This window comes from Salvelinus fontinalis, chromosome 32, assembly GCF_029448725.1.
Source record: "Salvelinus fontinalis isolate EN_2023a chromosome 32, ASM2944872v1, whole genome shotgun sequence".
NCBI lineage: Eukaryota > Metazoa > Chordata > Actinopteri > Salmoniformes > Salmonidae > Salvelinus > Salvelinus fontinalis.
This window is the reverse complement of record NC_074696.1, coordinates 29871488-29884006: the sequence shown is the minus strand read 5'-3', so window position 1 is coordinate 29884006 and position 12519 is coordinate 29871488. Positions and strand designations below refer to the sequence as shown.

General features: G+C 41.9%; 1 protein-coding gene across 2 annotated transcripts in view; it reads right to left on the bottom strand.

Annotated features, from left to right (window-relative positions):
• Positions 1 to 7836, bottom strand: part of LOC129831055 (transcription factor HIVEP3-like) — a 45627-nt gene extending 37791 nt beyond the window's left edge. For both annotated transcript variants that reach the window (XM_055894057.1, XM_055894059.1), the window contains exon 1: positions 7393 to 7836. The gene's annotated coding sequence lies outside the window, so the exon portion shown is untranslated. The remainder of the gene's footprint in view (positions 1 to 7392) is intronic.
• Between the last annotated feature and the right edge of the window lie 4683 nt (positions 7837 to 12519).

Below are 12519 nucleotides of genomic sequence, written 5' to 3'. Positions count from 1 at the left end.
AGTGCGTGCGGTTCACCGAACCACCTCTGTTGCATGAGCACATTTTGGTTGAAATCAGCTCCAATAACACACTTTCAGATCCAGTGCTTTCTCCTGATCCCTTTGCTCTCACCGAGCATGATGTCAAACCAATCAGCTCCCATATCAAGATGATGTAATGCAGAAAAAAAGAGAGAGGACGAAAGAGAAATAGAGACAGAGAGGAAGGGGGTGGGGATAGAAGGAGAGGGACTAGCCATATGTTCTCTTATTTCACCAACAGAGAACCAACACACTGGGGCATTCTGCCAACAAGCCCCTGTCCAGGAATCTATAGCAATTACGGGGAGGGGGGGGTAAGAGGAGGTAAAGGATATAGAGAAAGAAGGGAAGGGGTAAGAGGAGGGAGAGAGAATGAGAGAGAGAAGGGGGGTAAAAGGAGATAGAGAGAAAAGTGGATAAGAGGAGAGATAGAGGGTAAGATAGAGTAGGGTAGTGATACCGTGGACAGTGAAGCACTGAGGAAAATATTTTTAACGTCTATCAATGAAGCCTGCCACAGATATCGATAAAAGCGGCCCTTTTATCGATATCACAGCTACGCTTGACACGTTAACATTTTAAGACTTGATAAGACCAATTAATCCATTTAAAAAAACTATTCTCCACAAAGCTTCAACCAATCCCCACTCTAAGAGGACACAAACAAATAAATAGGTTTGCTATAGCTACTGGCATTGGTCGCTTGACTGTAGGCCCTGTTTTAACACACTGGCAGATAGTCCTCTATCCCAATCCAGAGAACACTTGACCTTCATCAACTATGAAAGCAGTAGAGTGTGTGTGTGTGTGTGCTGTTGGTGTCTTGTGAATGAGCCCTACAGCTGAAGGCCTTCTGGCCTGACCGGCTGCTCTCTCCACAGGACAAAGGGAGAGCAGAGAGAGCCTGGTCCTGCACCTCACTGCAGGCAAGCTGGACACTGAACGAGAGAGAAAGCAGAGAGAGAAAAATACCGTCCAGGGTCACACAGAACCAGCCAGCCTCTCCAACTAGCTGGGAAGGCAGGCTGGGCAGAGAGAGAGGGGGGGGGGGATCCCTCCGCCAAACTTCCCTCCACAGGAGAAAGAGAGAGCTTCTCCATCTAACTGAGAAGCCAGGTTGGGTTCATACTCGGGCCATACATTCTCCTCCAGGGTATTAGAACCATCCAACCTTTGACAGGACAGGCTCAGGTCCAAACACAGCACTCCACGGGAAAGGGAGAGCAGAGAGATCTCCATCCACCCCTCCACCTAACTGAGAAACATTTTGGGTTCATTCTGGGTACATACACTCCCCACCAAGCTCACAGTGTGATAACAGAACCACCCAAGCCCTTCACCTTGGTGAGAAGGCAGGCTGGGCAGAGAAAGTGCCTCTCCACCTCACTGTGAAAGCAAGATGGGTCCATATGCTCCCCACCAGGGTCACACAGTACTATCCAACCCTTGACAGGACTGGGCTACAGGCTACGTACAGGTCGGGCTCCAGGCCAAACACAGCACCCAGTCAACATGTGAGCTCATTCCCATACATAGTATAAACACATGAACACACACACACACTAGCCTAGACATGTTTATGTACACAAATGCTTGGGCGAGCACACACACACACACGTTTGTGTGCTCTTTCATTAATGAGGGTGATATAGAGAAAGAAAGAGAGAGGGGTGTAATTTCCGTTCGTGATGTCCTGTAAGCCGGTGCCAACAGGGAGGAAGCATGTTCACTTAGAGCAGTTTGAACATTTCTGCTGTCGCCGTGATGACCCAGGGAAGTCCTCCTGATTAATGGCCAAGACAAGTCCCTTCTCAGATCAGGTCCTCCTCAACTTCACTGTAGCTTCTGTCTGCTTCAATAACTGGCTTATTGGATATGTCTGAGTGTCTATAAATACACACTTGTTTAATAGAGTGACGTTGATACAGTAACAATACACTCATTCTTGATCTCTGTCTTTCTCTCTCACACACACAAACATTTATAGAACTCATGATTTACTGGTGACAGAGGTCGACAGATTATGATTTTTCAACGCCGATACCGATACCGATTATTGGAGGACCAAAAAAGCCGATACTGATTAATCGAACGATTTTTATAAATATATTTGTAATAATGACAATTACAACAATACTGAATGAACAATGAACACTTTAATTTTAACTTAATATAATACATCAATAAAATCAATTTAGTCTCAAATAAATAATGAAACATGTTCAATTTAGTTTAAATAATGCAAAAACAAAGTGTTGGAGAAGAAAGTAAAATTGCAATATGTGCCATGTAAAAAAGCTAACGTTTAAGTTCCATGCTCAGAACATGAGAACATATGAAAGCTGGTGGTTCCTTTTAACATGAGTCTTCAATATTCCCAGGTAAGACGTTTTAGGTTGTAGTTATTATAGGACTATTTATCTCTATACCATTTGTATTTCATATATCTTTGACTTTTGGATGTTCTAATAGGTACTTTAGTATTGCCAGCCTAATCTCGGGAGTTGATAGGCTTGAAGTCATAAACAGCGCAATGCTTGCAGCATTGCGAAGAGCTGCTGGCAAATGCAGGAAAGTTCTGTTTGAATGAATGCTTACGAGCCTGCTGCTGCCTACCATCGCTCAGACTGCTCTATCAAATCATAGACTTAATTATAATATAATAACACACAGAAATACAAGCCTTAGGTCATTAATATGGTTAAATCCGGAAACGATCATTTCGAAAACAAAACGTTTATTCTTTCAGTGAAATACGGAACCGTTTCGTATTTTATCTAACAGGTGGCATCCATAAGTCTAAATATTGCTGTTACATTGCACAACCTTCAATGTCATGTCATAATTATGTAAAATTCTGGCAAATTAGTTCGCAAAGAGCCAGGCGGCCCAAACTGTATATACACTGACTCTGCGTGCAATGAACGCAAGAGAAGTGACACAATTTCCCTAGTTAATATTGCCTGCTAACATGAATTTCTTTTAACTAAATATGCAGGTTTAAAAATATATACTTCTGTGTATTGATTTTAAGAAAGGGATTGATGTTTATGGTTAGGTACATTCGTGCAACGATTGTGCTTTATTCGCAAATGTGCTTTTGTTAAATCTTCCCCCGTTTGGCGATGTTGGCTGTCTTTGTTAGGAAAAAGTGGTCTTCACACAGTTCGCAACGAACCAGGCGGCCCAAACTGCTGCATATGACATTACCCTGACTCTGTTGCACAGAACGCAAGATAAGTGACACAATTTCCCTAGTTAAAATAAATTCATGTTAGCAGGCAATATTAACTAAATATGCAGGTTTAAAAATATATACTTGTGTATTGATTTTAAGAAAGGCGTTGATGTTTATGGTTAGGTACATTGGTGCAACTACAGTGCTTTTTTTTCGCAAATGCGCTTGTTAAATAATCACCCGTTTGGCGAAGTAGGCTGTGATTCAATGATAAATTAACAGGCACCGCATCGATTATATGCAACGCAGGACAAGCTAGATAAATTAGTAATATCATCAACCATGTGTAGTTAACTAGTTATTTTGTTAAGATTGATTGTTTTTTATAAGATACGTTTAATGCTAACTAGCACCTTACCTTGGCTCCTTGCTGCACTCGCATAACAGGTAGTCAGCCTGCCACGCAGTCTCCTCGTGGAGTGCAATGTAATCGGCCATAATCGGTGTCCAAAAATGCAGATTACCGATTGTTATGAATTGTTATGAATTCCATTCCGATTAATCGGTTGACCTCTACTGGTGACTATTCATTTTGCTTCGTTTTGCTTTCAATAGTAGTGAAATGTGTGAGTGTGTGAGTTGGTTAGGACAGTGGGCAGGAATTTCAAGATACTGTATAATGGAAACAAACAGTTGTTCTAATCAGATGGCTAGTAGAGTAATGAGTGCTGGACATAATGTAGCCTACTGGATCATATAGATCAATGGTGGACTGAACTGACTGTCATTTCCTGTAGATTATTATCAGCATTAAGCAATATGCATGGCTATAATCAGTCATCTGGTTCACTGGGCTCTCTAGAAGGATGTCTGTTCGTGTACTCTTATGTCTAGGACCAAGGATTAGAAGTTTGCAGAGAATGTTTCCTCTTATTCACCTGCTCCCAAGGTCAGCGTGATGACTGAAACCTGAGGGATGAGGAAACTGACAGGGCATCCAGAAGCAAGTGTAGGAAGAATATCAATGTTGTCCTCACCAGGCTGAACTAATCTTGGCTGAACAGAGACACCTTTGACACACACACACACACACACACGTGCAAAACACACACACACACACACTTTCAGGACCGCACTTTGGAGACTCTTCGTTCCTTCTTAAATGTTTACCATACCACCACTGTATGTGTTTTGGCTCGAGCTGGAATGACTCGTGAGACTGTGTTGCTTCTCAAAGTGTGCTCATGTTCAGTATCAAGAACAAACTGCATTCCATTTTGGTCCTAAAGGCAAACATGGTAAGTGCCATTTGGGCTCTGGGCCAATCAGTGTCACAGTCACAGCATTATGCTCTTGCTTTGGCTAAATACTATAGTTCACAGTGGAAAGTGAAACTGTGGTTATTCAAGTTTTATATAAAAGGTATTTTAACTGTGCGAATGTTCATATTGTTATTGTTCTGCATTGATCCCTTAGATTTTTAGGTCATTCTGTACAGGTGTTTTTCCTCAATAGCATCTAGTGTGATTGTCCTGATGTCCTTGGTCTCTCCTCTCCCCAGTCACAGACACAGCTGAGAGAGGGGCATTTCTATTCTACCACTCAAATAGAATCTGGGACAAATGTCTACTAGTGTTGTTAGAGGCTAGTTGAATAAAATATCACAAAATATGAATCAGTTACATCCTCCCTCAGTAGCAGCCTTGTGATCATCATCATCATCACCAATAACTGGGTTGGAGTAGAGGTTTATGCAACAGCATACAATCAACACTTACCATGATCTCTCTCTCACACACACACACACACACACACACACACACACACACACCCACACCCACACCCACACCCACACCCACACACACACACACACACACCTATTCCTGCTATTATATGTCTAAGAGTAAGGAGGAGGGACGCCTTGGAGAAAATAAATCATAATGTTACCACTGGGCTCTCCATGAAGCCACGGGGGAAATTCCCTCTATGAAGTCACACACACACAGTCAGAAGAATGCCAAACATCCCACCTTTCCACAGCAAAGCAGGGAGTGAGACTGTGTGCTCTCTCTCTCCTCCCTCTGCATGCCAAACTGACACCCAATCACCCTGCTGCACAGCATTAGGTGCCATGGGATGTCAGGACTGATCAGTTTGGGGGCACCAGATTCCTGGCCCTAAATCGTCAACTTTAAATACTGTAGCAGTTAAATACCAGCAACAGCTAAACCAACTAAATTAAATCAAGCTTTATTTATACAGCACATTTTAGACATGGAATGCAACACAATGTACTTTGCATGAACACTTGTACTACACAACATAAGAGGATTACAAAAAACTACAAAAACTGAACAAGTAAAAACTGGTCAAAAAAGCTTCAATGCCAAAACAAAAAAAGCTTTGATGAAGAAAACAAGGTTTTGGTGTTGAGTTTGAATAATTGGGAACCATTTAGTGTCCAAGGCCTATTATTTTGGAAATCATATTTGCATCAATAAAATACACTACGATATGGCACACATATGCATTGTTCTCTCTATAAATTCAAAACAGCAAAAAACATTTCTGAAGTGTCTAAAATCGACATTTCAACAGTTTGGCCTGAAATGCCCTCTGTCTTTACGACAGTCCATCGTCTTGATTACACGCAAGATGATAGTTAATACTATAGGGGCGCGTGGTATTGGAAATCGAAGCACTCTTGAGCTGTTGATGGACTCCAACTGTCACATGGGTAATACTTCTTATAATGCACTATTAACAAATACATCGCGGGACAATATGTATCCGTATTTCACCAAGAAAGAGGTGCTTGCAACAAACAGAAGGCTATGTGCGTGCTAGAGAATGGAGAAAGCGTCACAGAAAGCGTCACCGGGGCGCATGGATGGACGCAGCAGTGTCGTCCACAACAGTGCCACTGACTGCGGTGCGGCAGCGTTACGCCATCGTTCATTCCAAGAAACCTACGCGGCTGGAGTCTAATATAGGCGATCTAATTCTTACCAATGTAATTTTCTGACAATTTACTTGGCGAATAGAGTAGAATTTGATGAATAGGGTCCGGATCTGTGCAGACAGACAGACAGACACAGTGGATAGATATTGACTACTGACATTGCATGCTTCAGTATATCCGCAGTGACATAATATTAAACACAAACGAGCCGCAATCTGAGCCGAGCAATGGGGATTATGTATGCTAATATTTATTGATAACGATATGATTTCGTGTGCGGCTGACATTCCCGCGGACTGTACGGGATGCTCTCTCTGCCGTAGTCAGTCACATTGAATTCTAGCAGGTTAGCATTCCATGCACAGAATAAGTCAATTCATAGGGCATGCTCTGCAGAATGACCACTACATTTCCGGCTATTCTAAAATGGTTAAGAAATAGGCCTACGTTATTTGACATCCATTTTATGTTGTAAATTAATTTCCCTATTCTCGCTTTCGGAGATTGGAGGAGAAAGGGAGGCATGGCATCCCTGTCCTGTGGATGCTGATGTGGGATTGAGGGCTCTTGCATTCCTGAGAGAGCGACTCACATTAGTGAGATGCACGTTGGCAACAGCATGACCTAATCGAATGACAAATTATTCGAATAAGCAAATGGCATAATATTTGACCAAGATGTCTTTGTAAGACAAACACAACTAGAGGATTTTCTTATTCATACATAATTATTTCCGTTATTTTATTGATGAGTCAATAGCTACTGTAAAATAATGGCTGATAAAAAAATAAAAACACATGGCCGTCCGATCGCGTGTTGTTCCGTTTCCTATCTGCATAATGTAGCCTGGCGACTGTGTGGTTGGCAAGCTGAAACACTGGTTTCGCTCTTCCTTTTCTCATATCTACCTATTACACTTGAACAATGACAAACCAAGCCTTGGAATGGACCCAATACTGTACAAAACAGAGGCAGTAGGTATAAACTAGTAGCTACACATGCACACAACACGCAATCCACGATTTTCACAATGCATTCTGCTTCATACACAAAAACATAACACATTTTTCATAGTTCGCTGTTTTGTTGGATAGAAGGTTTTATGCACGCGACCTGCAACGCGCGAGAACGCACAATAACCTATCATCATCTCCTGTGAAAAACAGTTACTGTAGCTAGTGAGCTCTTGAAGGTTTCAAATAATGATACAATGTATCTAGCATTACTGTACCTGCAGAGCCGCTGGTAGTGAACTTCACTTCGTTGCAGTGCAGTTGCCGTGTCTCCTCCACAGAGGCTTATCAGCCAGGGGCATACCGGTATGCAAAATTATGGTAATAAAGCCAGATGCTAAAATGTAAATGTGCTACCTGTCAACATAGCTGCACTGTTTAAGCCATGTAGGCTATTCGGAAACAGAGCAGACTTTCTCAGAATCTATCCTACCATGTAAACGGACTGCCCCAGGTTGATAAGTGTTATTTTTCTTGACGCTGGCGGGATAGGGATGGATGGTCCCCTCTTCTCTCCTCATTGTCCCTTTTCAAACTGCGATTTCACACAGCAGCGTGCGCCAATGTCCCACACACACAGCTGGTCCTCGCGAAAAACATGCTGGTTCGATCCACGCAGTTCCAGCGCACCGCACTAGCACTCACGAGACCAGAGAAATACTCCGCCCACTTTAACAACTTGCAGTGCTGGCAGTGGCATACTGTAGTCACTACAGTGGAGAAACAGGCCTATGCCTTTTGTTTCTCATTAAAGGCTCTGGTATGGTATTAGCCTTCAATGTAGTGTTAAATAAACCTATGATATTATATATTTCATATAATCTCCGTTTGAACAAATCCTGGTGAGTGACAGAGACAATGGATAATAGCAGGCCTACATTGTAAAGGGGTTGCCATGAATTTGACAGGCAGCTTAGTGGCAAGTACAATTCTGTTTTTCATATTACAGTATTGCTACTGTAATATACATACAGTCTCAAAGCAAGTACTGTGTAATGACAGTACAATATTGTAAAATGGACTATTATACTATTAAAATACATACATTTTCCCACAATGCACCATCATTTAAAGTATTATGTAGTTAAACGTTTGAGTTTACTGTTGAAAGCCAAAATTACTGTATAAATGAGTTATGTTACAGTGTAACACAATAGACAATGTAAATAAATGTTGAATTACTTTTCTGTACCCTAATTAAATAATTACTATGTAATATTAATAATGATGCCAACAAATACAATAGGGTTTCTCGCAGCTTGAACCCTTAATTACTTGATGATCATACATCAGAATGTGAAGAGGTTCCCTATATTATTATTGTATTGTCTGAATCAAATATATAAGTCTGGACCTAAAGTACACTGCTCAAAAAAATAAAGGGAACACTTAAACAACACAATGTAACTCCAAGTCAATCACACTTCTGTGAAATCAAACTGTCCACTTAGGAAGCAACACTGATTGACAATAAATTTCACATGCTGTTGTGCAAATGGAATAGACAAAAGGTGGAAATTATAGGCAATTAGCAAGACACCCCCAAAAAAGGAGTGATTCTGCAGGTGGTGACCACAGACCACTTCTCATTTCCTATGCTTCCTGGCTGATGTTTTGGTCACTTTTGAATGCTGGCGGTGCTCTCACTCTAGTGGTAGCATGAGACGGAGTCTACAACCCACACAAGTGGCTCAGGTAGTGCAGTTCATCCAGGATGGCACATCAATGCGAGCTGTGGCAAAAAGGTTTGCTGTGTCTGTCAGCGTAGTGTGTCCAGAGCATGGAGGCGCTACCAGGAGACAGGCCAGTACATCAGGAGCATGTGACATTTATTGTCAATCAGTGTTGCTTCCTAAGTGGACAGTTTGATTTCACAGAAGTGTGATTGACTTGGAGTTACATTGTGTTGTTTAAGTGTTCCCTTTATTTTTTTGAGCAGTGTATTATCACAGCGCCTTCAGAAAGTTTTCACACCACTTGACTTTGTCCACATTGTGTGTTACAGCCTGAATTTTGTATTTTTTTTGTCACTGGCCTACACACAATACCTCATAATGTCAAAGTGTTATGTTTTTCGAAATGTTTACAAATTCGTTTTTTTTTTTTTAAGTAAAAAGCTGAAATGTCAAGCCTAAATAAGTTCAGGAGTAAAAATGTGATTAGCAAGTCACATAATAAGTTGCACGGACTCTCGGTGTGCAATAAGTGTTTGACATATTAGGTAGCCCTAAAAATTCTCTTTACCCCACACAGAGGTACTAATAATACACTTTAGATGGTGTATAAATACATCCAGTCACTGCAAAGATACAGGCGTCCTTCCTAACTCAGTTGCTGGAGAGGAAGGAAACCACCCAGGGATTTCACCATGAGGCCAATGGTGACTTTAAAACAGTTAGTTTAATGGCTCTGATAGGAGAAAACTGAGGATGGATCAACAACATTGTAGTTACTCCACAATACTATCCTAAATCACAGACTGAAAAGAAGGAAGCCTGCACAGAACAAAAATATTTCAAAACATGCATCCTGTTGCAACAAGGCACTAAAGTAATACTGCAAAAAATGTGGCAAAGCAATTAACTTTTTGTCCTGAATAAAAGGTTGTTTTGGGCAAATCCAATGCAACACTTTACTGGAGTACCAATCTCCATATTTTCAAGCATCGTGGTGGCTGCATCATGTAATGTGTATGCTTGTAATGGTTAAGGACTGGGGAGTTTTTCGGGATAAAAAATAAATGGAATGGAGCTAAGCACAGGCAAAATCCTAGAGGAAAACCTGGTAGTCTGCTTTCCGCCAGAAACTGGGAGATTAATTCACCTTTCAGAAGGATAATAACCTAAAACACAAGGCCAAATCTACGCTGGAGTTGCTTACCAAGAAGACAGTGAATGTTCCTGAGAGGCCGAGTTAGTTTTGACTTAAAAATAAATGGCTCGACCTGAAAATGGTTGTCTAGCAATGATCAACAAAGAATTTGAAAGAGCTTGAGGAATATTTTAAAGAATGGGACATGGTGTGTAAACTTTCAGAGACTTACCAAGCAAGACTCACAGCTGAAATAGCTGCCAAAGACCTCCGAGACTTCCCATTAAAGCCTTCAGTAGTTAATTGCTCAACATTTAGCTTGTTTTTCTACACAGGTTGCTAGGTTACATTCTGTACCAGAGAGTTGCCAGGTTATATTCTATACCAAAGAGTTGCCAGGTTAAATTCTGTACCAGAGAGTTGCCAGGTTATATTCTATACCAAAGAGTTGCCAGGTTAAATTCTGTACCAGAGAGTTTTTTTATTTTATTTTTATTTTTACCGTTATTTTACCAGGTAAGTTGACTGAGAACACGTACTCATTTGCAGCAACGACCTGGGGAATAGTTACAGGGGAGAGGAGGGGGATGAATGAGCCAATTGCCAGGTTTTATTCTATACTACAGAGTTTCCAGGTTATATTCATTACCAGAGAGTTGCAAGGTTATATGTTATACCAGAGTTGCCAGGTTTTATACTGAAAGTTGCCGGGTTATATTCTCTTCCAGAGAGTTGCCAGGTTTCATCACGCTAGTAGCTATCCTCCCTCCTGCATGAATCTGGTCTGACCCTACTACACACTTGATTCTAATCTATAGTAATAGATCGATGACCTTGAGTAACTGAATATGGAGTGTCAGAGCAGGGCTGAAGAAAAAGCCTGCACATCCAGTAGCTCACTAGAACAGGAATCTCCAAAACCTGTTCCTGGAAAGCTACCGACCTGTAGGTTTTTGCTCCAACGCCAGTTGTACCTAACCTGGTTCAGCTCATCAAGCAGCAACATTTTTTTGAATCAGGTGTGCTAGATTAGGGTTCTGGTGAAAACCTACAAAACGGTAGCTCTCCAGGAACTGGATTGTACAGCCCTGCTCAAGAATATACATTTTCCCTCTACCTGTGTTCACCTGAACCTACAGGAGGTATCCAGACGCACAGTGGGAGTGCTCATCCCCAGTGAGAGCATGATCCTAACTGGTTTATACAACAGACCTTTCCCGGATTCTGTCCTCTACCGCACCACAGTGGAGGCCCCAGACAGAGTCATGGCATGGTGTGTTCCCCCAGCCAGGCAGTTATATAACAGCATTATGTAGGCTAGGTCTGCCTGGCTGCTGTGAGGGGAACTCCACCACTATCGAACAGATTGTCACAGAGACCCAGGATCACCACACTAAAAAGGTCACCCACTCATCAAGATCATATAAATAGAATTACTAGTCCATAGCACCGAAAACCACTCAGATATTTCCTGTAAAAGAGCAAAAGGAAGGCTCTCAGTGATTAAATGAAAGCATGTGCACATAAGCCCAAACTAACAGACCACCATAAAGCAGTCAGCTGAAATTAATATGGCATGGCACTATTTTCCACTGTGTGTGTGTAGTACTACAGTGTGTGTCAGTGTTTAATTCTGCTATGCGTAAACTCACACTCAAAAATCAGTCAGTGATTTGATTCAAGGACTGGCTACAGACCCATCTCTCTGCGCTCCTCGTACCCAGCCGAACTCATTTGATCCTCAATAAATACACCGTTGGGCTTGTGTAAAACCCCCTCATGCCGATCTTGTGATGGGGAACTCTCCCTCCTTTGAGAGAAAAATCCTGCATCACAAGAAAATAAGAATAATCCTGTTGGAGCGTGATTGTGGTCAGGTGATCAGGGTGATGGAATGAAGCCAGAGGCTATGGGAGGTTCTGGAATCCCTGTTGGCTTAGACTGATGACATCACGTGACGACATGTCTTTGGTCCGTTTCCTTTACTTCTCCTGTGCTGGAATGTCCCGCAGATAGAATGAAGTAGGAGTAGTGTTGAACAGAGTATAGCACTTGATTCAAAGGTTGCTGCAGCCATTACATGGGAAATGCTATTTTATTAGTAGACGGCATTAGGCATTGGTTGTCCTGGTGAATTGAGCTAACATTTTTCACTTGAGGGAGAATGGCAGAGACACAATTCTTAAATATATCCCAAAAGAAGTACTAAGGGCACTTTCTACTTATATAAAAGAGGTGCATAGCACTAATCTCAAAGAGAATCTCGCAGAAATAAAGTTTATTTTTTTTATTTTATCCCCTTTTCTCCCCAATTTCGTGGTATCCAATCGCTAGTAATTACTATCTTGTCTCATCGCTACAACTCCCGTACGGGCTCGGGAGAGACGAAGGTCGAAAGCGATGCATCCTCCGAAGCACAACCCAACCAAGCCGCACTGCTTAACACAGCACGCCTCCAACTCGGAAGCCAGCCGCACCAATGTGTTGGAGGAAACACCGTGCACCCGCCCCCCTCGGTTAGCGCGCACTGCGCC